General features: G+C 41.2%; 1 protein-coding gene across 14 annotated transcripts in view; it reads right to left on the reverse strand.

Moving 5' to 3' along the window:
* The window catches only part of si:ch211-285f17.1 (sickle tail protein homolog), a 422785-nt gene that overhangs the window by 205118 nt on the left and 190333 nt on the right, over positions 1-27334 (reverse strand). Inside the window, exon 1 of one of the 14 annotated variants that reach the window (XM_060921382.1) lies at positions 13686-13743. The exons of the other annotated variants lie outside the window; for them this stretch is intronic. The gene's annotated coding sequence lies outside the window, so the exon portion shown is untranslated. Of the gene's footprint in view, positions 1-13685; positions 13744-27334 lie in introns of those variants that run through there. 14 annotated transcript variants of the gene reach the window in all.

A 27334-nucleotide genomic window follows, 5' to 3' on the forward strand; every position in this document is an offset into this window, starting at 1 on the left:
GTGGTAAAGACGTGCAACACAGGTGAAAAACACGTGATAATCAGTGTCCCGGCCGTTATTAAAACTTGGGGAGACGTGGTAAGACGCGAAAGTTTGGCGGTCTATCACGGGCAGAGCACGGTCATCGGACGGGTGTTACGCGTTGGTATCACGGGATATAGCGTGTGTTTAGCGGCTTATCACTGAGAAATGGATTTTTCCGCGTACATAGCACTGTCTAAGCCCGTTAAACGACGTCTCAAACAAGTTCTAAATTCGATTGATCACTGTCTAATCACTTCTGCATCACTTCTGATTTGCGGCATGTAAATACCGTAATTTTCTGAGACCTCGGCACTTGCAGTCTAGATGTCAAGGGGTGAACATGAACCCTCAACGCTGTGATGTCCTCATCTTAATGCTCCAGCACCAACAGAACCAACTGATACAGGCTCAACATATCCTACCGCTTTTATATGCGCAGCAAGCCGCTCTTCCAACGACGCTGAGCCGCGGTTACCCGTGATTTGGCAGTGCTGCAGCAGTGAAACAGCCGCCGACGGCCATACCCCGTACAAAGCACGGCAAAGCCAAAATTGACCAAAAATTACCACTTACGCCCACGTCCACCAGATTTTTGTATCTTTTTGTACGTGATATAGACGCGGAGTGCTGTGTGACCGGGCCTTAAAATGTAAGCTCAGCTGACGTTTTATAGCGCAGTACATCCCGACAGATTGGAGTGTAGCCTACTCCGACGCGAGGCATTATCCCATAGTCTTTTACCCAAACGACAGGGCACACAATGCCTCTACATAGCGTGGCTTTACCAGTGCATTTATTAGTCTCTGGCGAGAAACCAAATTCGCCAAAAGCACGCAACTTGGATCTGGAGGATTCCGCTGAACGTTCTGAAATTCACAACAACTGTTTATTCTACTTTATTATATGGCTCTCTAGAATGTTGCCAGGGCTTCATTCTCACATTCTGGCCAGAGCCCTAGAGGACTCTGATTCTGGCTACATCGTCACAACGTTCTGTGTTTACTGAGGCTACCGGTATTTTAGCGAGTGTTTAGTGAATGCATTGTGGTCTAGCTAAACTGCTTAAGGGAACATCCTGGCTGGCTTGTATTAAACATTATACTGTGTATAAACAAATATGTTCGGATTAAATGAACTCAGACTTTGATATTGAAAATGATAAAACATGTTAATGTCTACATGATTAAAAACAGAAAACAAGTAGGCCTACTAATTTTACATTTTTTTTTTCCTTGTTTAGATTTGCAGAATATCTGAAGAACAAGATCATCCCAAGTGAGACAGAGCAGCCGTCCATTTCTGGATTCCTTACTGCAAAAGATAGACAGTACAATGCTACCCACCCACAACAAAAAGCCATCACAAATTCAATACTAACAGATTTGGTCATTGGATGCAACATCCCTCTCTCAGTAGTGGAGAACAGATATTTCCAGAATTTTTTGTCAGTTAGTTGGTCTCTCTCACACACACAAATGTACTCAAGTCACGTTGTATTGTGTTAAAGGCATGTCATGTTGTATGTTGGGACAGTACCAACTTCAGAAGGAAAACCATTCTTTGATTCTAAAGGTACACAGATCATCTGTTAGCTTGGACTTTGAGTTTCATGTCTTAAAATGCACATGAAAAGCATTTTTATGTGAAAAATGACATGAATGAAATGAAAAGAAAATGATTTTTGTTACACAGTACCAGTACTAGTTTTGTTTAGAATTTTGTTTTAATTTCTCACTAATTTTCCAATAAAAAATGTAAGGAAATGGTCATACTTTCACTCATTCTCACACCCTTAGCCTCAGATGTACACTGACTCACTCAAACTAAACTCACTAAAAATTTAGGATGCTTTACTAACGTTAACTAACTAATCATTGTCTCCTCTGAGATTCTTTGATTGTCTTGGGGCACAAGCTCTAAAACATTTTAAAATGGAAAAGAATGGGTGTACTGTAGTTACTTGTGCTGCCTCTATGAATCATTGACATTACATTTAGCAGACGTTTTTATCCAAGGTGACTGGCAAAGGAGGACATACACTGCAGTGTGGAGAGGTAATACATTTGTGATCAAAAATGTGTTGATTGCCTGTAGAATAAATGGTGACTTGTTAGGGACTTGGAAAAAAATGAGACTTGGACTCGACTTGGCTTGGGTAGGACTTGGACTTGGACTTGACTTGGTCAAAAGTGCCTTGACTTGTGACTTGACTCGGACTTGAGTGGTAGGACTTGAGACTTACTTGTGACTTGCACATTAGTGACTTTGTCCCACCTCTGCAACGAACCTTTTTAATCACTTGAAAAAATACCATCCAAGTGACTACTCAGATAGCACGAAAATGCGAGCTCAGCCTGTACGTTCGGCACATAAAAGTAAACCTGTTACCAGCAGTGTAGCCACAGGACCAAAACCGCAACAACAGTCAACTATGTCATCTCTTGCGGCCATTACGCCTTATGAGAAGCATTCGAAAAGGAACAAAACCATTACCTACGCTGTGTCTTTTTGTATAGCGAAAGACATGATGCCGCTGTCAACAGTTGAGCGAATTGGATTTAAGTACTTACTAAACGTTATGGACCAGAGGTACGAAATCCCTGGCAGAAAATACTTTTCACAAACTGCCATTCCACAGCTTTATGATAAATGCCGTATGAAGTTGGAAACTCAGCTCCAAGATATCAAATACTTTGCAACTACCTCTGACCTTTGGTCCAGTCGCACATCTGAGCCATATTTGAGTCTCACGATCCATTACATTGACGAGGAGTGGGCTCTTCAAAGCACATGCTTGCAGACGGTGTATTTTCCGGAGGACCATACAGCCGAAATAATTTGTCAGGGACTGGAGGATGCGCTGGAATCTTGGGGCCTTAGTGAAGACCGGCAGGTGTGCATCACTACAGACAACGGCGCAAACATTGTCAAGGCTGTTGCTCTTAAAGGCTGGACTCACCTGCAGTGCTTCGGTCACTGGCTAAACACAGCTATTGGTAAGTAGCCTAAATGAACACATCTCAGAAAAGCTGTCTTTTTTTTTTTCTTTAAAATAGTGTTTTTATTTTTATATTCTTTCTGATACTATATCACAGTGTTTGGCTGTCACTTAAAACAGTTGCTGCTGTAAGCAAAATGATTATTAGGCCCATGTTAAACAAGTAGGTTAGTTTTGCATTTTGTTATGCTGACCTTCAAACATGGAAAACAGTAACGTTACAAGCATCAAATGTATCTTCTTATTGTTTGCAAAAAGTAAATGACAGTATTTCAAATTATTATATTGAGGGCTTCTAAACGGATTGATTGATTTCTTCCTTTTTTTTTTTTTTATCTTTAGAGGGCAGTATGAATGACCGGAGAATTGACAGGGCTGTCAGTGTGTGCAAGAAAGTGGTCAGTGCTTTTTCTTACTCATGGAAAAAGAGAAGAGCACTAGCAACTGCTCAAGATGACCTCAAGCTCCCTAAACATAGGTTGATCACAGAATCTCCTACCAGGTGGGGGTCCTGTCATGCCATGATAGCACGAGTACTGGAGCAGGAGAAGGCTATTGCGAAGGTGTTATCTGCTGACAGAAAAAGCAGGCACCTCACTCCCACATGGCAGGATATTGAGGTATTGGAGTCTGTCCACAAGGCCCTAAATCCACTTGTAGACTTCACTGACGCTCTTTCTGGCGAAGCATACGTCAGTGTCTCGTGTGAAACCTGTCCTCCAGCTCTTCAATGAGGAAGTCTTAAGGCCAGAAGATGATGACACAGAGCTTACCAAGGCCATCAAGACTGCTGTCATTACCTATTTGAATGAGAAATTCAATGATGCTGCCACTGATGACCTCCTGAGCATGGCAACCCTCGTTGATCCTCACTTCAAGACCCACTACATCCAGGCTGACAAAAGAGAGGCTGTGGGGGCCAACGCTGTCTCTCAGATACTGGATGAATGGAGGACCTCACAGTCTAGCCCTACTACTCCATCAGAAGCATCAACTTCAACTGCACCAGTCATAATGCAGAGACACTTGGCAGCTTTTTCAAAAGGCCAGTTGCTACTTCTGGTCTAACAGACCAGCAGGCTGTTGAGGCTGAATTGAACAGTTACCTGCAAGCTCCAAATGCAGATAGTGAAACCAATCCCCTGGAATGGTGGAAGACCCACTGCACAGCATATCCCAGAGTGAGCCTTCTGGCAAAGTGGTACCTTTGCATCCCTGCCACCAGCTCGCCCTCAGAGAGAGCTTTTAGCACAGGTAGCAATATTGTTACCTGCCACAGGGCAGCTTTAAAGCCAGATACTGTGGACAGACTTGTCTTTCTGGCAAAAAACCTAACAATAGATCCTGAATGATGTGCACTTGATTCAGCATATAGGCCTCGCATGGTACTGACTGATTTATGTTAATACGTTTGCACTTTTTTCAATTGGTACAACTGTTGGTTTACATTTTTGAATACTGACCATGGAGATTTGCTGTCTGCTAAAACAATTTGATGTGAACTGTCAGAGCTGTTTTTTTTGTTTGAATACCCATGTTAAACATATACACAGTCATTGGTATTTACAGATTAGTCATAATTTGCAAGTAGAAAATACGTAGACAGCCTATGTAGCATTACAATTTTTTCATGTTTATTACATTTGTTACATACTGAGCAATTTAAACCAGCCCATTGGTTGAGATGTTTGCTTGGTCTTCTGTGCACTGTATTAGTTCACGGTTGTGCAGATATTACATTTCACTCCCTTGCACTTTTTTCAGGTGGTACAACTGTTGGTTTACATTTTTGAATACTGACCATGGAGATTTTGCTGTCTGCTAAAACAATTTGATGTGAGCTGTCAGAGCTGTTTTTTTTTTGTTTTTGTTTGTTTGAATACCTATGTTAAACATATACACAGCCATTGGTATTTACAGATTATTCATATTTGCTAGTAGAACATACGTGTCAGAAAACAGAATCCAGGGACACATGTCCGCCCGGGAGCATTTTGAGTTATTGACAGATTCAGAAAGTACAGTTTCTAAGCTTTCCAATGATGCCTTCCATGTGGAGATCTGACAATATTTGAAGAATGTGTGGCCTTTTGAAAGTGTATACTTCTTAAAACAGAAAAGGGAGAAAATTGCCCTCAAAGTTTTCCATCTCAGCTACTCTGGGTGCAGGGCGGGCACATAATGGTGCTCATTTGCATGATATTAAGGAAAGCTCTACCCCCTACTAGCTAGAACGATACTACTTTCACGTAAACAAAGATCACCACGTCAATTTTCCTTCCATGCAAAGTATGCCAAAACAATTATGAAGTACAAAAATAAGTCCTAAAGTATACTTTAACGTTTTGTGGTTGAAAAATTACTCACACCGTAAGAAAGAAAGATAGCACGATGATGACACAACTAACACAACACTAATTTCATGTAAAGCCTCGGTCACAACCGGCCGTACCGTGCTCCTACGGCCGGTCTACATGCAAAAAACGCACGGAGAGCGCGCAAGAAACACACGGAGAGCGTGCATGAAACGCACGAGAGCGGGCGTGATGTGCTGATTTTCGAGCCGCAGAGGTTCTTTGTCATGTCAAACAAACTCTACGGGCGCTTACGTTTTTTTTCAGGTTGCAAGACAAACTTACGGCCAACACGCGTCTTTCTCCGTGAACAAAAAATAAACCGCAGCGATTTGGGAAACGGCAAAAATCACACGGCCAAAAAACCGTGCGTCCGGTTGTGACCTAGGCTTAACCAAACCACAACACTCTCCGTTACATGCAAAAATAACCACACAGCCTTAGATTAATAAACTTACCCCATCAGAAAGAGAAACGGCGCCTTGCACACACCAATGCCTCCAATGGAATGTAATCCTAGAACGGTCCGTGTATCATCCGATCATTCAAGTATTCCATTCAATCTGGAAAACGAGGTTGCGGGTTTTTTTGCTAGAAATGGTTATCTCCGATGTAAATACCGTGTGTCTATTTGCTTCGCGGTGTTTCAGCTCCTCTGCACTCTGTTTAGTAACTCATTCCATAGTGAAATTACATGCCTGTATGCAGCTAAGTAGCCATGCGCTCAGCTCGGATCATACAGCTGATTCGCGGAAAAAAAAACAAAAGACTTAAATCATGTGAATGGCCCATATGGTAATTTACCCACACCCCCCAGCAGGCTACAGTCCTGACAAAAACGAGACAATTTGCAACAAAAAATGTATGCTTTTCCAACAAAACAATCTATTATCTGAAATACTGATTGCATTCTTCAAGATCTCAACTTGCACATGATGGAAAAAAACAAAAATCACAAATTTAGAAAAAAAAAAATGCTTCTTTTGCGATTATCTCGGATTCGTTTCGGCCGACATGCGTCCCTGGATTCGGTGAGGGGTCACATATGTGGACAGCCTATGTAGGATTACAATTTTTTCATGATAATTACATTTGTATACTGAGCAATTTAAACCAGTCCATTGGTTTTGAGATGTTTGCTTGGTCTTCTGTGCACTGTATTAGATCACAGTTGTGCAGATTTTACATTTCACTCCCTTGCACTTTTTTCAGATGGTACAACTGTTGGTTTACATTTTAACATATTGATCATGGAGATTTTGCTGTCTGCTAAAACCACTTGATGTGAGGTTTGTTCTGATATTTTCTAAATCACTCTTGTTAAAGCATGTCATTTGCTTTATCTCATCTCATTATCTCTAGCCGCTTTATCCTTCTACAAGGTCGCAGGCAAGCTGGAGCCTATCCCAGCTGACTACGGGCGAAAGGCGGGGTACACCCTGGACAAGTCGCCAGGTCATCACAGGACTGACACTAAGGTGGTGTTTACATTAGACCGTATCAGCGGATCATCAGATTAACGCCAATACACGATTCGCGTGCACACAGCAACGCCAATACACGATTCGCATGCACACAGCAACGCCAATACATGGATACGCTAATCACATGACTAATTAGACGGCACGTCACATGGTCCCAGTGCATATCGGGCATGCGCAAGTCACTCACCACTTGCAAGTGGAAGGATGGCAAGCGAACACCTTCTCCAGCAGATAAACACACCTGGCTGTGATGTTCATGTTCTCACTGGAGTTTAAGCGCCTGAAGGAGGTAAATAAGTTGAAATGTGTAAATAAACCTCAGTGCGGCTCAGCGCTTCCTCCTGCGCTCCAAATCACTCCGCCCTGAACAGCGAGTGCCCTCTGGAGGGTGCGCACTCCGGCCCTGCGCAGCTCACAGAGCGCGTGAGTGAAGCGCACGAGCAGTGATTCGGGACTGAGCCGCTGTGTGTGTGTGATCCCAACGCCAGCGAATCAGGAAGGTGGATGTCACAGTGACGTCGTCCAATGACGACATCAGCTAGAGCTCAGCACTGCGTTTCCTCGTTCCTCAATGTTTACACAGCACCGGATCAGACACGAACTGGGACGAATACGTGGGCCCTGGCGGATTCAAGTTGTTCCGCCTGTGGAGTCGTTTCCCGGTGTTTTAATGTGCACGGACAGTGCATCTGCGACGAAAACGAGACGGATACGGTCTAATGTAAACACCACCATAGACACAGACAACCATTCACACTCACATCTACGGTCAATTTAGAGTCACCAGTTAACCTAACCTGCATGTCTTTGGACTGTGGGGGAAACCGGAGCACCCGGAGGAAACCCACGCGGACACAGGGAGAACATGCAAACTCCACACAGAAAGGCCCTCGCTGGCCATGGGGCTCGAACCCGGACCTTCTTGCTGTGAGGCGACAGCGCTAACCACTACACCACTGTGCCGCCATTTACTTTATATGTTAATAAAATGTTAAACTAATCTTTGGTTTCTTCCGGTTTCAGTCCAGATGCTTTCAAACTGATATCATGATAAAAATCTATATCATTCAATATGGGAAAATAAATCGTGATAACTTTTTTTGCCATATCGTCCAGCCCTATCTTAGGCCCCCTATGTTTTTCATACAAGCTTTGTTATAGGTTTTCATTTTATGACTTGTAAAACATTTTAGGCGTTCCGAAGTCCAAACGTTCATTTTCCAGCACAAAATTACATCTTACAGGGGGAGAAAAAAAATTTGTTTTTTGTATCTGAGCACCATATTACACAACAGAGCACTTTTCAGATTGAAAAAATAAACATAATGAAGGCTACTGGAGTTTGTTGCAAAATTAAGAAGCAAGTATGACAAAGCGTCCAGAAGAACTGTGGCTGGTTCTGCAAGAAGCTCAGTAAAACCTACAGCTCATTTCCTTATAAAACTGCACTTGTTGTACCAGAGACTATGGTTTTTAAAGCAAAGAGTCGTCTCACATCAAATACTGGCATTGTTTCATTTATTATGACTTACTACTGTTTATAGTACTGTTTTGTAATGTTGAAACATTTCATTATTTTTTTAAGCCATTTTTGGTCTACAGCATTTCTTTACATGTGCCTAAGACTTTTGCACAGCACTGTATGTGTTTATTTTTGCAATGGTACACCCCCTTATAATTTCCAAGGAGATTATATAGCATTGATCTCCATTCTCCCCCTAGCCAAAGGAGCAAGAAAGCATCCTGATTTATTAAAATAAACAAATGAATCAATGAATCAATCAATCAATCAATCAATCAATCAATCAATCAATCCAGCCTTTCTAGTTAAGAGCAGGTCTTATGCTGGGCAGGTAGCATTAAACTCTGATTAAACACTTCAGAGATTATATTGATTCCCCTTCCAGTTTTGGGATTTTCTCTTCAAATTTAGTTGCTTCTTTAATGGCTTCTTTTTTGTGTATAGACCCTTTTCAGTCACGTGACCTTCGTAAACGTGACCACCATTTTGGACATGTAGCGGACTTCGGCTCGAATTGGTTTGAATGCGAGGAAGGCGACAAACGGAGAACATACAAGAAAAAGGAGCGAGATGCAGAAAACACCTTCGCTATCCAGCGACGTAGGGCATTTACAGGGCGAGCAGAGGGAGAAATAACAACAGTAACAACACATTAGCAACGCCGTACAGAAATAACGGTTTATGGCACAGACCCTTTCGGTTCTTGCTCATCTAGCTGCTACAATGACTGTTTAGACTGCAACAATAATACCTAACACACATTTAAGTATCCGTCGTAAAGACGTGAAACTCGTTGAGTGACGAGTGTGTTCATTGATAAGCTAACGCAATCTAAAAGTAGACATACCATCACACTGCCCTGGCGCTGTGTACAGTTTACCTTCTATGGTTTGTGCACTCACTATTTGCCATTACTTTCTCCAACCGTTGTTACAGATTACAGGGAACGGCCTGGATTTAAGAGACAAATACATGTTCCTCTTGCTTTGAACACTTATTTGTAGGCAGTGCTTAATTTGTAAAGTGGGAGGTCCCGGAGCGCAGAGGATGAGCGGCTCCGGTGCGGAAAAAAAGAGGGGGGGGGGGGGCGCGGCACTGCGCTTCTGGGCATGTTTTGTAATAACACTGCAAATTAAGTTCATCTGCAGATATTTTGTGGATGTCGTTTCATGAGAGAAATCACCAACAAGACAGATATCAAAATCAGACATTAACACTAAATAAACTTGCATTTTTTAATTTAATTTTTTTTTTTTTTTTTTGTTACATAGTCAAAAGAGGTGTCGGATCACCGGATCCAGTGTAAATAGTTGCCGGAGCTAACGCCCGAGGTTCCGGAGCGCGCTCCGGCTTGCTCCCCCTCAAATTAAGCGCTGTTTGTAGGACACTGCCTCTGATCTGTCCTACAGTCTACCAACAGCAAAGGAACACAACGCTAGCTAATGTCGTTAGCTAATAGCTACTACAAAAGAACAAAGAGGTTACAATGGGTTATTTTAGCCTATTTGGTTACACACTCGCCGCCACAGAATGTTAACAGCAATGTAATGCCTTTTCTGGCTAATTTTATTCGTCTTACCTCCAACAAAGTGGTCACTGCACAAGCGCCGGTATGCCGAGGGCTGCCAATCTTTCCTGTTTATGGCCGCTATCCATCTTCTCCGTCGGTCAGCATCTACCGGGATCCGATAAAATGATAACCCTTGCCTTGTTTGTTGATGGTTACTACATCCAGGTGCACAACAATATAGTGGCATGATGGAAGTCTTGCTGAAAATAAACACTTTCTTTGCTGCCGTTCCTCAATGCTGGCTGTGGTAAACTACTGGTAGTACATGTCCAAAATGGCGGCCGCGTTTGTCGTGACGTCACGTGAAAAGGGTCCATACAGTGCCTTGCAAAAGTATTCATCCCCCTTGGTGTTTGTCCTGTTTTGTTGCATTACAAGCTGGAATTAAAATGGATTTTGGGGGGGTTCGCAGCATTTGATTTACACAACATGCCTACCACTTTAAAGTTGCACTTTTTTTTTTTATTGTGACACAAACAATAATTAAGATGAAAAAACAGAAATCCGGAGTGTGCATAAGTATTCACACCAAGGGCAATACTTTATAGAGCCAACTTTTGCTACAATTACAGCTGCAAGTCTCTTGGGGTATGTCTCTATTAGCTTATATCTAGCCACTGGGATTTTTGCCCATTCCTCAAGACAAAACTGCTCCAACTCCTTCAAGTTAGATGGGTTGCATTGGTGTACAGCAATCTTCAAGTTATGCCACAGATTCTCAATTGGATTGAGGTCTGGGCTTTGACTAGGCCATTCCAAGACATTTCAATGTTTCCTTTTCAACCACTCCAGTGTAGCTTTATCAGTATTTTTAAGGTCATTGTCCTGCTAGACCATGAACCTTCGTCCCAGTCTTAGACCTCTGGCTGACTCAAACAGGTTTTCCTCCAGAATTGCCCTGTATTTAGTGCCATCCATCTTTCCTTCAGTCCTGACCAGCTTTCCTGTCCCTGCAAATGAAAAACATCCCCACAGCATGATGCTGCCACCACCATGCTTCATTGTAGGGATGGTGTTCTCGGTGTGTTAGGTTTGCACCACACATGGCATTTCCCACGATGGCCAAAAAGTTCAATTCTTGTCTCATTTGACCAGAGAATCTTCTTCCATGTGTTTGGGGAGTCTGCCACATGCTATTGGGCAAACTCCAAATGTGATTTTTTTAAGCTGTGACTTTTTATGGCCACTCTTACATAAAGCCCCACTCTGTGGAGTGTATGGCTTAAAGTGGTCCTATGGACAGATGCTCCCATCTCCACTGTGGATCTTTGCAGCTCCCTCAGTGTTATCATTGGTATCTTTTTTGCATCTCTGATTAATGCTCTCCCTGCCCGGTCTGTGAGTTTTGGTTGGGCGGCCTTCTCTTGTCAGGTTTGTAGTGGTGCCATATTCTTTCCATTTAGCTATAATGGATTTAATGGTACTCCCTGGGATATTCAAAGTTTAGGATATTTTTTTATGACCCAACCCTGATCTATAGTTCTCCACAACTTTGTCTCTGACCTGTTTGGGGTGCTCCTTGGTTTTCATGTTGCTTGTTTAGTAGTGTAGCAGAGTCAGGGTCCTTCCAGAACAGGTTGATTTATGCAGACATCATGTGACAGATCATGTGACACTTTGATTGCACACAGGTGGATCTTAAATCAACCAAATGTGTGACTTATGAAGTGAATTGGTTGGACCAGCTCTTATTTAGGGGTTTCATACGAAAGGGGGCGAATACTTATGCACACTCCAGATTTCTGTTTTTTCATCTTTATTGTTTGTCACAATAAAAAAAATAAAATAAAAAGTGCACCTTTAAAGTGGTAGGCATGTTGTATAAATCAAATGGTGCTAACCCCCAAAAATCCATTTTAATTCCAGCTTGTAATGCAACAAAACAGGACAAACACCAAGGGGGATGAATACTTTTGCAAGGCACTGTATATGTAAGGTATGATTGCAATCTGTTCACCACCTTAGTAGCACATAATAAACAAAAGCAAAATAAAACATGACTAGCTTTAACTGGTGTGGAGAAGTGTGCTTTTTTTGTTTTGTTTTAAAGCTCTCTAATCTCTCCTAAATCAAGACAGAGAGTCTGTTACTTTTACCAAAGGTGAAAATGTGAGCTTCACTGAGTTTACATGTTTATTTTATCTCACATAATACAAGCTGTATTTTGAAAAAAACAGCCTACCTTATTATGCAGCCTGTTGAATGTATTGTTAATACACAGACATATCAGAATGAGAATATAAGAATATGCCTTACTACTCTCCCAATGTACAGTATACCCTGTACAAGTCGCTCAGTTTTACTCCGTGTCTTGAGTGATTGTTTAAAAAGCTCTGGAAGTCTACTTTTGGTTTGAGCCCTGGGTTTCACCTTTGAAGACTACATTTGTTCCTTAAAAAAAGGATAAACCAACATGAAGACCATAGAGCTGTCTACTGGAGAGAAGCAAGCAATTTTGAAGCTCAGAAAAGAGGGAATATTGATCAGAGCCATTGCACAACCACTGGGTATAGCAAATTCTAACAAACTGGAATGTCCTGAAAAAGAAAGAACCCACTGGTGTACTAACAACCAGACATCAAGCAGATCAGCCAAGGAAAACAAAACTGGCTGATGACATTGTGAGTTTTTGGATGAAGAAAAACCCAAATACAAGCCAGGGACATCAAAAACCTCCAGGGCAGGGGTGAAATTATTACAATCCACCTTTTGAAGAAGACTGCAACAGCAGAAATATAAAGGCCACACCACAAGATGCAAACCACTCATCAGCAGTAAGAATCAGAAAGACAGATTGGAATTTGCAAAGAAACACAGATGACCCACAAAAGTTCTGGAACCAAGATTAACCTCTACAAAAGTGATAGAAAAGCCAAAGTGTGGAGAAAGAAAGGATCTGCTCATGATCCTAAATATATGAGCTCATCGGTCAAGCACGGTGGAGGTAGTGCTGTGGCTTGGTTTTGCATGGCTGCTTCTGGAATGAACTCACTAATCTTTATTGATGTAACTCATGACGGTAGCAGTGAAATGAATTCAGAAATCTACAGAAACATTCTGTCTGCCAATTTATAGAGAAATGCATCCAAACTAACTGGGAGGTGGGGGTCTAAGGCCCTGTCCACACGGCAACGGATTCAGGTGACTCCGATACAATTGCTTATCGTTTAGGCCTGGCGTCCACACGGCACCGGCGTTTTGGGTGCCAAAAACGCAATCTTTTTGAGAACGGGTTCCAGAGTGGAAAGATCTGGCAACGTTGCCGTTGTGAAGTCGTCTGGATGAGTAGAACGGATTTGTTTACGATGACATCACAACCACATGACTGTGAGTGCTTCACGCCGGGTAGAAGCGTAACGAATATCACCAGGAAAAAGCCTTACAGAGCACTAGTGAGAGTGAAACACGAGCTTGGATATTATTATTATTATTATTATTATGTTCAGTGTTAGTTCACAGTAGTAATGCAAGAAGCAGAATAGTGACAGTAATAGTGAAGCAAAAACATGCAATTGTACAAACACTGCAGCTCTACAGCAAAATATTCATTTAGGAAATGGTCTGATTCTTAACACCAGTAGTGCCAATGATGATCTCATTGCGATGCGAGTTGTCAACAAATCCTATAACTTGGTTCATGAAACGCACTTACAAAATATTTTCACTGTGAATATTTATTGTGTAATGGTGCAATCCCACCAGCAAAAATAGGGGAAAAAAGGAGCGATCTCACCTCTTCAGATGTTGATTTAAGTCCGACAATACATTCTTCAAAAAGGGCGTAGAGGAGCAAATTAATCCAATTTATTCCGGACCATTAAAGACGCCGCCTTCCGCGTAGAATCATACGTCATCCTCGCCGCCATATTGGAGAGGTCAAAGCGGAGAATAAAGATTAGCTGCGTTTAACTGTACCAACAGGTTTACCGTCCAAACGAGATCATATGGGATTACCTTTCACAGGTGAGAAACAACAAATTAATCCATCAACGTGTATCATTCAATTTATTCCGGACCATTGAAGACGCCGCCTTCCGCGTAGAATCATACGTCATCCTCGCCGCCATTTTGGATAGGTCAAAGCGGAGAATAAAGATTAGCTGCGTTTAACTGTACCAACAGGTTTTCTGTCCAAACGAGATCACATGGGATTATCTTTCACAGGTGAGACTGGAAAAATACTTTTCATTGTATTTGGTCATTATAATGTAATTTTACAAACAGATTTTCCTGACTTTGTGGCTAATATGAAGTCTCACGCATAATAGTTTATGCGCATGCGTCGTTACTTCTTCTATTGTTCTGGTGTCTCCGAAGGGACCGTCTTACAGCGCCCCTAGAGGTGTGGCATGTGTATTGCATCGTTTTCAGCAAGCGTTGCGTTGCCATATGGACCTGATATTTTACTGATTGTTGCCCATTTGGACGCGATATATTTTTAAATAACATCTCGTTGCCGTTGTCGTGTGGATGTAGCCTAAAACATCATTTATCAGCCACCTACAATGCAGTCCTTGGCACACTTCCCAGACAACTGAATGCACACCAAAACCCAGCTGTTTTCAGTGACTCACAAGAGGACAGAGAGAATCAGCATTCCATTGATCACCTTAACGGGCAATCCATTGATCACCCTAACGACTCTCGAGGCTGTTCACATCCAGCCCCCAGTGACCCACACCAACAGGATGACTCAACGACACCTTAGATGAGCTTTTCATCCATGAGAGGATAAATACCTGATACTCCCTACTAGTCAGACAGAACTGAAGAAGCCTTTCGGATGAGAGGTGAAATGTCTTCAAGAATCTTCAAGCAAGTCCAGTTGCTCTCTTTTACCACCCACAGTTATTATGACCTGGATGACTGAGAATCTTCACAGATATAACTTCATGCAGCAAGACACGTACCAAAACACACCCCAACACAACAAAGGACTTTGTCAGGAGGGGAAAATGGAAGGTTTGAGACTGATCAATTCAATCACCAGAGCTTAACTTAATAGAGCCACATTTACCTCCTGAAGAGGAGACTGAAGGAAGAAACCCCCGAAAACAAACAATTGAAATAATCTCAAGTTAAAGCCCGACAAAGCATCACAAAAGAACAATACAACAGTTTGGTGATGTCAATGGGTCACTGGCTTGATGGTTACTGCAACCAAGGGATGTGCAACCAAATATTAAGTTTAATTTACTTTAAGATTACCTGTTCCTATAATTTTGCTCACATAAAAATTTAAGATTAACATACAGTATCTAGATGTAGATATCAGGAAACGAATGGTGAAATTGTGAGGCATCATCTCCATCTTTTGATCTCAAACCCTTCAGCAAAAGGGAGGAAAGAATACCCTGGTCTTGCCATTCCAATACTTTTGGAGGGAACTGTGTAATTATTTTCTCTTTCTTGCAGCTTGTATTGTGATCATGTGTTTGGTAAAACCACTATCTTTTAATCACAATTAAGCTCCAGATGCTGGGGTCTCCACACACACACTTTTGTATACATCACACAGAGTTGTGGTCAGAAGTTTACATGCAGTGACATGTCATGTTGGCTATGAATGTCTTGGCAATATTTGGGCTTTCAGTAATTTCTTTGAACTGTTCTTTTTCTGTGGCTGAATGTACAGCACACATCTTCAATTAAAAAAAAAAAAACTAGAATTTGGTGCACAAGTTTTAATTTTCTTTGGGTTTTCTGAAATCAACATAGCGTCAAAATTCTACATAGAGGTTCAAAACTTTACATACGCTCACATTAGATTAATTCAGAGGTGCTGAAACTTCCAAAATCTCTCTCATCTTGCCAAGACCGAAGTCTCTTAACTCCCTGTTAGTGATCATGATTAACTACAGCTGGTAGCTTCTCTGTGCCTTCATAAAAAGGGTTTGTTTACAGCACTCATTGGATTGACCAACACACAGTAAAATGGGAAAGTCCAAAGAGCTCGGTGCAGATCTGAGAAAGAAGATCGGAGATGTACACAACTCTAGAAATGGCTCCAAGAGACATTCCTAACAACTGCAAATTCCAAGATCAGTTCAAACAATTGTATCCAAGTTATTGTGAGGTGTAGTCACTTTGCCAAGCCACTTTGCTTCAAGAAAACCCAAAACTGTCACCCTCAGCTGAAAGGAAACTTGAACACAAATTAGGACTTACAACTGAACCCAAACACGCATCAGAGTAATTCCATGCCAAATCACCAGATTTTAGAGAAAAGTTCCCGACTGACCATCTCAGATTTTGTTCATATTTTTATTTTAACGTCCTTGTTACTAATAACTGCTGTGCAAAATTTTAGGCCAATATCTCCACTAGTTTTGGAGATATTAAGCCTTCAAAAAGGGGGCGTGGCCCCATATTTAGCATAAAAACAAGTGTTACAATCAAACATCCATAGTTTGATGGCTAATAACTTTTGAACTGTTCACACTAAATGGTTCAAATTTTCACACGATTCTTTGATATAATAAGGCTATGCACACAGGAGGAGAGCTTTGTATGTGACATATTTGCAGATTTATGGCATGCCAAATATGGTTTCCTGGAATGCGCATTTGTCCATGGTAGCATTTTAGAAGGCAAAATGCAAATGATGTAGCATGTGATGTAACCTTGTGAATGGCATTTTCGCATGTCTTAAAACCTTCTATATTCAACAGCTTGAATGAAATAGTTTTCACAGCACCAACGTCATATTTGGTACATATATCAATTAGCCCTTGCTCTTTTCACTGATCTAATTTGTTTTCTGGTAGACCTTGTCAGATTTTTGCTATAAGCATTCAAAATACAGATGCGATAAGCTTTTTTCCATTTTTAGGGGCTTATATATGATACAAGTATAATTTTTGTCACAGATATAACAAGTTTTCCTGATAGTACTATAACATGTCTCATATATTAAAAAGAATCAGACATCTGGTGTCATTAAATCTGGAGATATAGAGAGCCAAAAGTGCTACCATGGACAAATGCGCATTCCAGGAAGCCATATTTGGCACGCCATAACTTATATCTGCAAATACATGTCACATACAAAGCTCTCCTTGTGTGTGCATAGCCTTATTATATCAAAGAATCATGTGTGAAACTTTGAACCATTTAGTGTGAACAGTTCAAAAGTTATTAGCCATCAAACTATGGATGTTTGATTGTAACACATTTTTATGCTAAATATGGGGCCACGCCCCCTTTTTGAAGGCTTAATATCTCCAAAACTAGTGGAGATATTGGCCTAAAAATTTGCACAGTAATTATTAGTTACAAGGGCATCAAAATAAAAAATTATGAAGCAAATCTGAGATGGTAAGTCGGGAGCCTTCTGGTGATTTGGCACAGAATTACCCATCAGAGCTGGTTGTGGAGGTTTGGATGGTCAGGAACAACCTGGCAACCACCACAGCACAGCTCTGTTATGAACTGGAAGCTGATGGATCACCGTCTACTAGGGCTGTAACGATACACCCAACTCACGATTCGATTCGTATCGCATCGCGATTTTTGACCCACGATTCGATACGCCCACGATTTTTTTAAAATGTTTTTTTTAAAGTAGTAAATTTGACTTATTAACATTTACTTACATTAACTATTTAATAACAAAATTCAGACCACTGCAGAGAATGAGTAATATGTATGCAAAAATGAACAAATGTATATCCAAAGATTGTTTTATTTCTCAAAATAATACTGTTGAGCCGGAAGCTCTGTTTTTTTCGGTTCTGAAAAAGTCATTTTTCCCAAATCGTGTAAATCCGTAAAGATTTTTTTTTGGGGGGGTGGCTCTCTCACTGTCTCACTCTCATAGGGCCAATGATTTTCTGTGATCGCGGAAAACAGATGGAAATTACGGAATTTTTATGGTGAAACATTGCTCGCGTGTCAAAATGTAACTGCCGCAGAAGGCTTCCGCCCAAGCAGACATGCCTTCAGTGTTGCCAGATATTGCTAACGTTTTCCACCCCAAAATATGTTCAAAACCAGCCAAAAAGCACCTAAACCTGCCCAATCTGGCAACACTGCATGCCTTTCCGGTCAAGTGATTGTGATTGGCTTGTGGCACACCTAGCCAGCCAATGAGCTGCTTGTTTACAGATTCGCTCCCCGCGTCGCAACCAGAATGGCGACCGCTTAAAAGAAATGAATGCTCTGCCAGTGGCGAGTGTGGACGTTGCGTGACTCGCAGAAGATTGTCGCAGGTCGGCGAAAAAACGACTTACTAATAGATATAAAAAAATAAAAGTAATTTAAGTAAGTTTAAAATGTAATTTAAATAAAAAGTATTCATAAATTGAAGTTTGGAAGCACCTCTGTTTTTGGGCTGAGGAGAAGTTTGAAAGGGTGTACCGCGATTCTGCCTTCTTGTATCGCGATACGGATCGTGGCTCTGCGTATCGCGATTTCGATTTCGATACGCATATCGTTACAGCCCTACTGTCTACAGTTCAGATCACCATGGACTAAGGTGGGGTTTACATTAGACCATATCAGCGGATCATCAGATTAACGTTTTTAAAACGATTTGCGTGCACACCAACACCAATACACGGATACGCTCGGCTTCGCAGGCATCCTGCGCTCCAAATCACTCCGCCCTGAACAGCGAGTGCCCTCTGGAGGGTGCGCACTCCGGCCCTGCGCAGTGGAAGGATGGCAAGCCTAAAGACAATCATAACTACACAATGGGCAGTATTTGCATCAGTATTTGCAGTATTTTCATACTTTTATATTCTTTAATGAAAGGTGATACAAGGTGGAAGTCCGCGCCGTTTTTCAGCAGTCGCGTCACATGACCAACGCCAGCGAATCAGGAAGGTGGATGTCACAGTGACGTTGTCCAATGACGACGCCAGCTAGAGCTCAGCACAGCGTATCCGCGTATTCTCAATGTTTACACAGCGCCGGATCAGACACGATCTAGATTGAATACGTGGACCCTGGCGGATTCCCGTTTCCCGGCGTTTTAATGTAAACGGACAGTGCATCCGCGAAGAAAACGAGACAGATACGGTCTAATGTAAACTTGGCCTAAGAGGTTGCTATCCAAGAATTAATCCCCTGCTCCAAAACTGACACCTTCAAGCTTAACTAAAGTTTGCAACTGACCACATGGACAAAGAAAAAGCCTTCTGGAGGATAGCTGTATGGTCAGATGAGACAAAGATTGAGTTGTTTGACCACAATGACCACCATGTACAGAGGGACATTGTACCAGCTGGTAGTGGTGGTCGGATCATGCTGCTCTGGGGCTGTTTTGCTGCCAGTGGAACTGGTTCACTGCACGAAGTGGATGGAATAATGAAGGAGGACTACCTCAGAATTCTTCAGCATAAACCATCAGAAACTTGAACACAATTTGGGACTTACAACAGGACACTGAACCCAAACACGCATCAGAGCTGGCTGTGGAGGATAAAGCAGGCTAACATTAAGCTTAAAACAAGTCCTGACTTCAACCCTATTGAAAATATATGGACTGTGCTTAAATTTGAACAAACTCTACCAAGTCTACCATGAAGAGTCGTGAAACATGCAACCAGAATTCTGCCAGAAGTTTGTTCATGGTAAACAAAAATGTCTGGTCAAGGTGAATCTTGCGAAGAGACATTTTACCCAAATATTAGGTGTGCTGTATGTACATTTTTGACCTGTATGTATAATTTTGACCCTGTGTTGACTTCAGAAAACCCAAAGAAAATTAAAACTTGGGCACCAAATTCTAGTGCGTTTTTTTTTTTTAATTAAAAGATGTATGCTGTACATTCTGCCACAGAAAAAGAACAGTTCAAAGAAATTACCGAAAGCCCAAATACTGCCATGACATTCATATCCAAGATGACATTCATGCCACTGTATGTAAACTTCTGACCACAAGAGTGTGTGTGTGTGTGTGTGTGTGTGTGTGTGTTATATATAAAATAAATAAAATAATTTGCTGACCTGATCCTGCTGGATGATAATTAGTGATGCAGTGCCTAGTTTTGCCTTTGTTTCAAGAGAAGAGGAGGATGAGTGAAAGAGAGGAATAAAAACAAAAACCTTCATGATTAGCACTAAAACCATCCCACACTGAGTAACTGAATGATATATAGAGGATATTACACGGTTGTGCAAAAATATGAAATTTATCTTCGAGTGGTGAACATCCATCATGAGCGAGCAAAGCAAACGAGTGAAAATATTCTCTACACGAGAAAATAAACTTCATATTTTTGCACAACCATGTTACATTCTTCTGTGTCTGTATTCTACAGACACATCCACCAATAAATAAATAAATTAAAAACCCGCAAGTTAATCAAAAGAATTTTAATTTTGAACTGGTTCACCACATTGACAACACATGCCAACTCAGAGGGAAAACACTGGGAGTGACATCAGAGTGAAATATCAGGAATTATTCTATCCATATTCACTGGACATGAGTAATCGCGCACTCTGACTGGCTACTCTACTATTCGGTTATCAGCTCATATGCTATGAGTAGGGAAAAACAAAAATGGCAGAGTGTGTTGCTGAACCAACCGAGGATGAAATAAAAATTCTTCTTGAAAACATAACCCTAAAAAATTTAAAAAAGGGCAACAAAATTTGGAATAAAAGTATTTGATGGTAAGAATGTATCTATCTTTTTTCCCCCAAGAATTATTACAGCGGCGGCACGGTGGTGTAGTGGTTAGTGCTGTCGCCTCACAGCAAGAAGGTCCGGGTTCGAGCCCCGTGGCCGGCGAGGGCCTTTCTGTGCGGAGTTTGCATGTTGTCCGCGTGGGTTTCCTCCGGGTGCTCCGGTTTCCCCCACAGTCCAAAGACATGCAGGTTAGGTTAACTGGTGACTCTAAATTGACCGTAGGTGTGAATGTGAGTGTGAATGTGTGTGTGAATGGTTGTCTGTGTCAGCCCTGTGATGACCTGGCGACTTGTCCAGGGTGTACCCCGCCTTTCGCCCGTAGTCAGCTGGGATAGGCTCCAGCTTGCCTGCGACCCTGTAGAACAGGATAAAGCGGCTAGAAATAATGAGATGAGATGAATTATTACAGCATTTTTCACAAATCGCTGTGTCATTTCAACGGTTTGTTTACATTCTAAGCAGAAATAATTTGGTTGGACGTTTTGTATAAAAGTTTTTAATTTATCAAATTTGCAAAAAAAATTTAAAAAAATGTTCCATTTCTCAAAATCCAGTGAATATGGATAGAATAAAATGGTTATTCCACTCAATCTCGTCATACATGGCTTCTGGTCAACTAACTCGGCGTTACGTGCCTCACCAGCTATTAGTTTGTGTACGACTCAATTTCATGGAATAACTTAAATATAGCACTCAGAGCTGCGATGCATTTCATATGAAAAATGTGAGTTATTCAGCATGAGAAGCTGAACTTCACATCTTCAAGCCACCATGTGATTTTCTTTTTATTTATATAGACACATTCACAAAAGTACCCAAATTTATCAAAACAATTCATTGATTTCCTCACGAGTGACATAGAGATGTATGCCACAGTTTTGGTTCTCAACATCCCGTATAAAAAATATGAGTGGTGTAGTTCCCAGTAAAACACTCATTTCCATATAACAAACAGACACAAACAGAGATACACTATACAGTCAAAAGCATGTGGACACCTGACTACCAAACTCATACTGTATGTGGTTCTTCCCCAAACTGTTGCCACAAATATGGAAGCACACAATTGTCTAGAATGTTTCTGTATGCTGTAGCATACGATTTCCCTTCACTGGAACTAAGGGACCCCAAGCTGTTTCAGCATGACAATGCCCCTGTGTACAACGTGAGCTCCATCCATGGTTTGCCAAAGTTGGTGTGAAATTCAAGTGGCCTGCACTGAGCCCTGACCCCAGCCCCACTGAACACTTCTGAATGGGAATTCCTATTGCACACCAGACCTTCCCACACATCAGTCATGCTCTTGTGCATTAATTGGCAGAAATCCCCTGAGCCACGTTCCAAAATCTCGTGGAAAGCCTTCTCAGAATACTGGAAGCTGTAAAAGCAGGCAAGGGCCCAAATCCATATCAAAATAGTTTAGAAATGGGATGTCCAACAAGCATGAATTTTAGAACGCAAAAGGACTATATTAGCTATGTAGCCACTAAATGCCATGTACCAACAGAGTTGTCTTCATATAGTCATTGCTTCTGTAAAATCATATACCTAAATTACTGCAGACATCAATAGGCTTTTTTATACAGATATTCCATAATATCAGCATGAAGAAAGCACCTCAATATTCCAGCTTTAATGATTTACACTGAACCAAATAAAGCCAACAAAAAGCTGCGCCCATGTGTGTTTTTACATTGCAAGCCAGCCTTGTGCAACCAGAAGTGTGACATGTCAGAACGCAATGTCAGCGTCCAGGGTGACATACCTATGTGTCAGAAATATGAATACCCCGATCACACACTTCAGATGAAATGAGTGTTGAGATGCTTTTGTTAGCCATGAACATTTATACCATTCTTCACACACGCAAGCAAAGTTGCTGAGCATCTGATGCCACATGCAATTATGTCTGTTAAATAATTCACATTTAATGGAAGCAATGAGGAAGAGAGGAGTGGAGATGCTTGTTCAAGCAACACGTTTGCAGATCAGAAATACTAGTGCATCTCAAAAAATTAGAATACCATGAAAAAGTTCCTTTTTTCATGATTTAATTCAAAAAGGTAAACTTTCATATACTCTATATTCATTACATGTAAAGTGAAATATTTAAAGCCTTTTTTGTTTTAATTTTGATTATGGCTTATAGCTCATGAAAATCAGAAATCCAGTATCGCAAATTAATTAGAGTATTCCTTAAGATCAATCAAAAAAAGGATTTACAATCCAGAAATGTCCAACTTCTGAAAAGTATATTCATTTATACACTCAATACTTGGTTGGGGCTCCTTTACCATGAATTACTGTATCAATGCGGTGTGGCATGGAGGTGATCAGTCTGTGGCACTGCTGAGGTGTTATTGAAGCCCAGGTTGCTTTGATAATGGCCTTCAGCGTATCTGTATTTTTGGGTCGGGTGTTTCTCATCTTCCTCTTGACCATACCCCATAGATTCTCTATGGGTTTCAGGTCAGGCAAGTTGGCTGGCCAATCAAACACAGTAATATCATGGTCAGCAAACCATTTGGTAGTAGTTTTGGCACTGTGAGTAGGTGTTAAGTCCTGCTGCAAAAGGAAATCAGCATCTCCAAAAAGCTCGTCAGCAGATGGAAGCATGAAGTGCTCTAAAATCTCCTGGTAGATGGCTGTGTTGACTTTGGACTTGATAAAATACAGTGGACCAACACCAGCAGATGACATGGCACCCCAAATCATCACAGACTGTGGAAACTTCACGCTGGGCTTCAAACACCTTGGATTCTGTGCCTCTCCACTCTTCCTCCAGACTCTAGAACCGTGATTTCCAAATTAAATGCAAAATGTACTTTCATCTGAAAAGAGGACTTTGGACCACTGAGCAACAGTCCATTTCTTTCTCTCCTTAGCCCAGATAAGACACTTCTGACATTGTCTCTGGCTCAGGAGTAGCTTGATATTAGGAATGCGAAAGTTGTATCCCCTTTCTTGAAGATGTCTGTGCATGGTGGCTCTTGATGCACCGACACCAGCCTCAGTCCACTCCTTGTGAAGCTCTCCCAAGTTCTTGAATCAACTTTTCTTGACAATCCTCTCAAGATTGCGGCCATCCCTGTTGCTTTTGCACCTTTTCCAGCCACCTTTTTCAGCAATGACCTTTTGTAGCTTACCCTCCTTGTGGAGGGCATCAGTGATCATCTTCTGGACAACAGTCAAGTCAGCAGTCTTCCCCATGATTGTGGTTGTGTGTACTGAACTAGACCGAGAGATACACTGTTCATACTGTTTTACTCAAACTCGAAATGAAATATTCTAATATTTTGAGATTTTTTTTTATGTTTTTGTACTATATGCCATACTGATTAAAATTAAAATAGAAAAATGCTTGAAACATTTTAGTTTATGTGTAATGAGTCTATAGTATATAACTTTCACTTTCTTAAATAACTGATGGAAAATATTTAACTTTTTCACAATATTCTAACTTTTTGAGATGCACTAGTATGTTGGAAGAGAAAGTGAAGTAGGAAGCAATTTGAGGCAGAAAGGCAGGCGAACCTTAGATGCTGTAGATCAAGATGTTTGAATTCTTGCTGGTCTTGGGAAGAAGAATGTCAAAAAAAATGATGAAATGAATGAACACAGCCATGAAATTTAGAATGAAATTATGTTCAAGGTGTCTGAAGCTGCTCTTTGAAACCTCGTACTGAGGTGGACCAAAGTGACTTTGAAGTAGAGACTGAGGTTATGTCTCAAGAGAATGCATCAACAAGCTTCATATTCATGGTTTTATATATATATATATATATATATATATATATATATATATATTTCTGACATGCCGTCCACATGTTTAAATTAAAAAAACAAAAAAAAATGATATCGCAAAAAATAGGATCACCTGGCCACAATCATTTGCGCTGAAATCGGATATACGCTATGACGTTAACGACACACTAGAATGCCATTTACCTTCATTACACAGAGCCATCAAAGCTTCTAATTCTTAAAATTAATTTTTTTTTTATACACACACACACACACAGAGCACAGTGGTGCAGTGGTAAGCACTTTGCCTCACAGCAAGCAGGTTCTAGGTTCGAACCCCAAGGCCAACAGGGGGCCTTTCTGTGTGGAGTTTGCATGTTCTCCCTGTGTCTGTGCGGGTTTCCTCTGGGTACTCTGGTTTCCCCCCCACAGCTCAAAGACATGCAGATTAGGTGATTTAAAATTTCATGACAACACCACATCTCAAAAAAGTTGGGACAAGACCATGTTTACCACTGTGAGACATCCCCTTTTCTCTTTACAGCAGTCTGTAAACGTCTGGGGACTGAGGAGACAAGTTGCTCAAGTTTAGGGATAGGAATGTTAACCCATTCTTGTCTAATCTAAAGTAGGATTCTAGTTGCTCAACTGTTTTAGGTCTTTGTCGTATATTCAGTTTTACGATGCGCCAAAAGTTTTCTATGGGTGAAAGATCTGGACTGCAGGCTGGCCAGTTCAGTCCAGACTTCTTCTACGCAGCCATGATGCTGTAATTGATGCAGTATGTAGTTTGGCATTGTCATGTTGGAAAATACAAGGTCTTCCCTGAAAGAGACGTCGTCTGGATGGGAGCATATGTTGCTCTAGAACCTGGATATACCTTTCAGCATTGATGGTGTCTTTCCAGATGTGTAAGCTGCCCATGCCACACGCACTAATGCAACCCCATACCATCAGAGATGCAGGCTTCTGAACTGAGCGCTGATAACAACTTGGGTCGTCCTTCTCCTCTTTAGTCCGAATGACACGGTGTCCCTGATTTCCATAAAGAACTTCAAATTTTGATTCGTCTGACCACAGAACAGTTTTCCACTTTGCCACAGTCCATTTTAAATGAGCCTTGGCCCAGAGAAGACATCTGCGCTTCTGGATCAGGTTTAGATACGGCTTCTTCTTTGAACTATAGAGTTTTAGCTGGCAACGGCGGATGGCACGGTGAATTGTGTTCACAGATAATGTTCTCTGAAAATATTCCTGAGCCCATTTTGTGATTTCCAATACAGAAGCATGCCTGTATGTGATGCAGTGCCGTCTAAGGGCCCGAAGATCACGGGCACCCAGTATGGTTTTCCGGCCTTGACCCTTACGCACAGACATTCTTCCAGATTCTCTGAATCTTTTGATGATATTATGCACTGTGGATGATATGTTCAAACTCTTCAATTTTACACTGTCGAACTCCTTTCTGATATTGCTCCACTATTTGTTGGCGCAGAATTAGGGGGATTGGTGATCCTCTTCCCATCTTTACTTCTGAGAGCCGCTGCCACTCCAAGATGCTCTTTTTATACCCAGTCATGTTAATGACCTATTGCCAATTGACCTAATGAGTTGCAATTTGGTCCTCCAGCTGCTCCTTTTTTGTACCTTTAACTTTTCCAGCCTCTTATTGCCCTGTCCCAACTTTGAGATGTGTTGCTGTCATGAAGTTTCAAATGAGCCAATATTTGGCATGAAATTTCAAAATGTCTCACTTTCGACATTTGATATGTTGTCTATGTTCTATTGTGAATATAATATCAGTTTTTGAGATTTGTAAATTATTGCATTCCATTTTTATTTACAACTTGTACTTTGTCCCAACTTTTTTTGGAATCGGGGTTGTACTTAGTGCCAGTCCCAAGCCTAGATAGATTTGGAAGGGTTGCATCAGGAAGGGCCTCTGGTGTAAAAACCTATGCCTAGTCCAGTATGCAGATCATGATGATCCGCTGTGGCTGCTCCCTAATGGGAGCAGCCGAAAGAAGATATATAGATAGTTCTCAGCTCTTGTCCATGAGTGTCTTGCTCTAGTAGTCATTTTTCATCAGGTTGCCCTGGTTCCTCAAAACACACACACACACACACACACACACACACATACACACACATACATACCGGTATATATACACTGCTCAGCGTAAATGAGTGCACCCCCTTTGAAAAGTAACATTTTAAACAATCTCTCAATGAACACAATTCCCAAAATGTTGAAAAGACAAAAGTTTAATATAACATCTGTTTAACTTATAACGTGAAAGTAAGGTTAATAAAATACACTTAGATTACACATTTTTCAGTTTTACTCAAATTAGGGTGGTGCAAAAATTAGTACACCCTACAACAAAAACCACTGCATCTAGTACTTTGTATGGCCTCCATGATTTTTAATGACCGCACCAAGTCTTCGAGGTATGGAATGAACAAGTTGGCAACATTTTGCAACATCAATCTTTTTCCATTCTTCAACAATGACCTCTTTTAGTGACTGGATGCTGGATGGAGAGTGATGCTCAACTTGTCTCTTCAGAATTCCCCAAAGAAAATAATTTCTTTACACCACAAAGGTGAAGGCTACAAGATGATCAGCAAAGCTTTACTTATCAGTCAAAATACTGTAGCAAAAGTGGTACAAAAATTTAAGAAAGATGGAACTGCAACCATCTCACAGAGACGTCCAGGTCGTCCACGGAAGTTAACACCTAGACAGGAGCATCTTCTGATGAGAAGGGTTGAAGAAAGAAAAAAAAAAAAAAAAAAAAAAAAAAAATCGGCATGCAAGTTCACTGCAGTTATCTAAAGAAACAGAAAGCCAAACTGGGGTGACTATTTCCCGTGACACAATACGGCGTACACTGCAGAGGAATGGCATGCATGGATGCCAGCCACGAAAGAAGCCTCTCCTAAAGCCCAGGCAAAAAAAGCCCACCTAGAGTTTGCCAGGGCCCATGCTGACAAAG

This window comes from Neoarius graeffei, chromosome 5, assembly GCF_027579695.1.
Source record: "Neoarius graeffei isolate fNeoGra1 chromosome 5, fNeoGra1.pri, whole genome shotgun sequence".
NCBI lineage: Eukaryota > Metazoa > Chordata > Actinopteri > Siluriformes > Ariidae > Neoarius > Neoarius graeffei.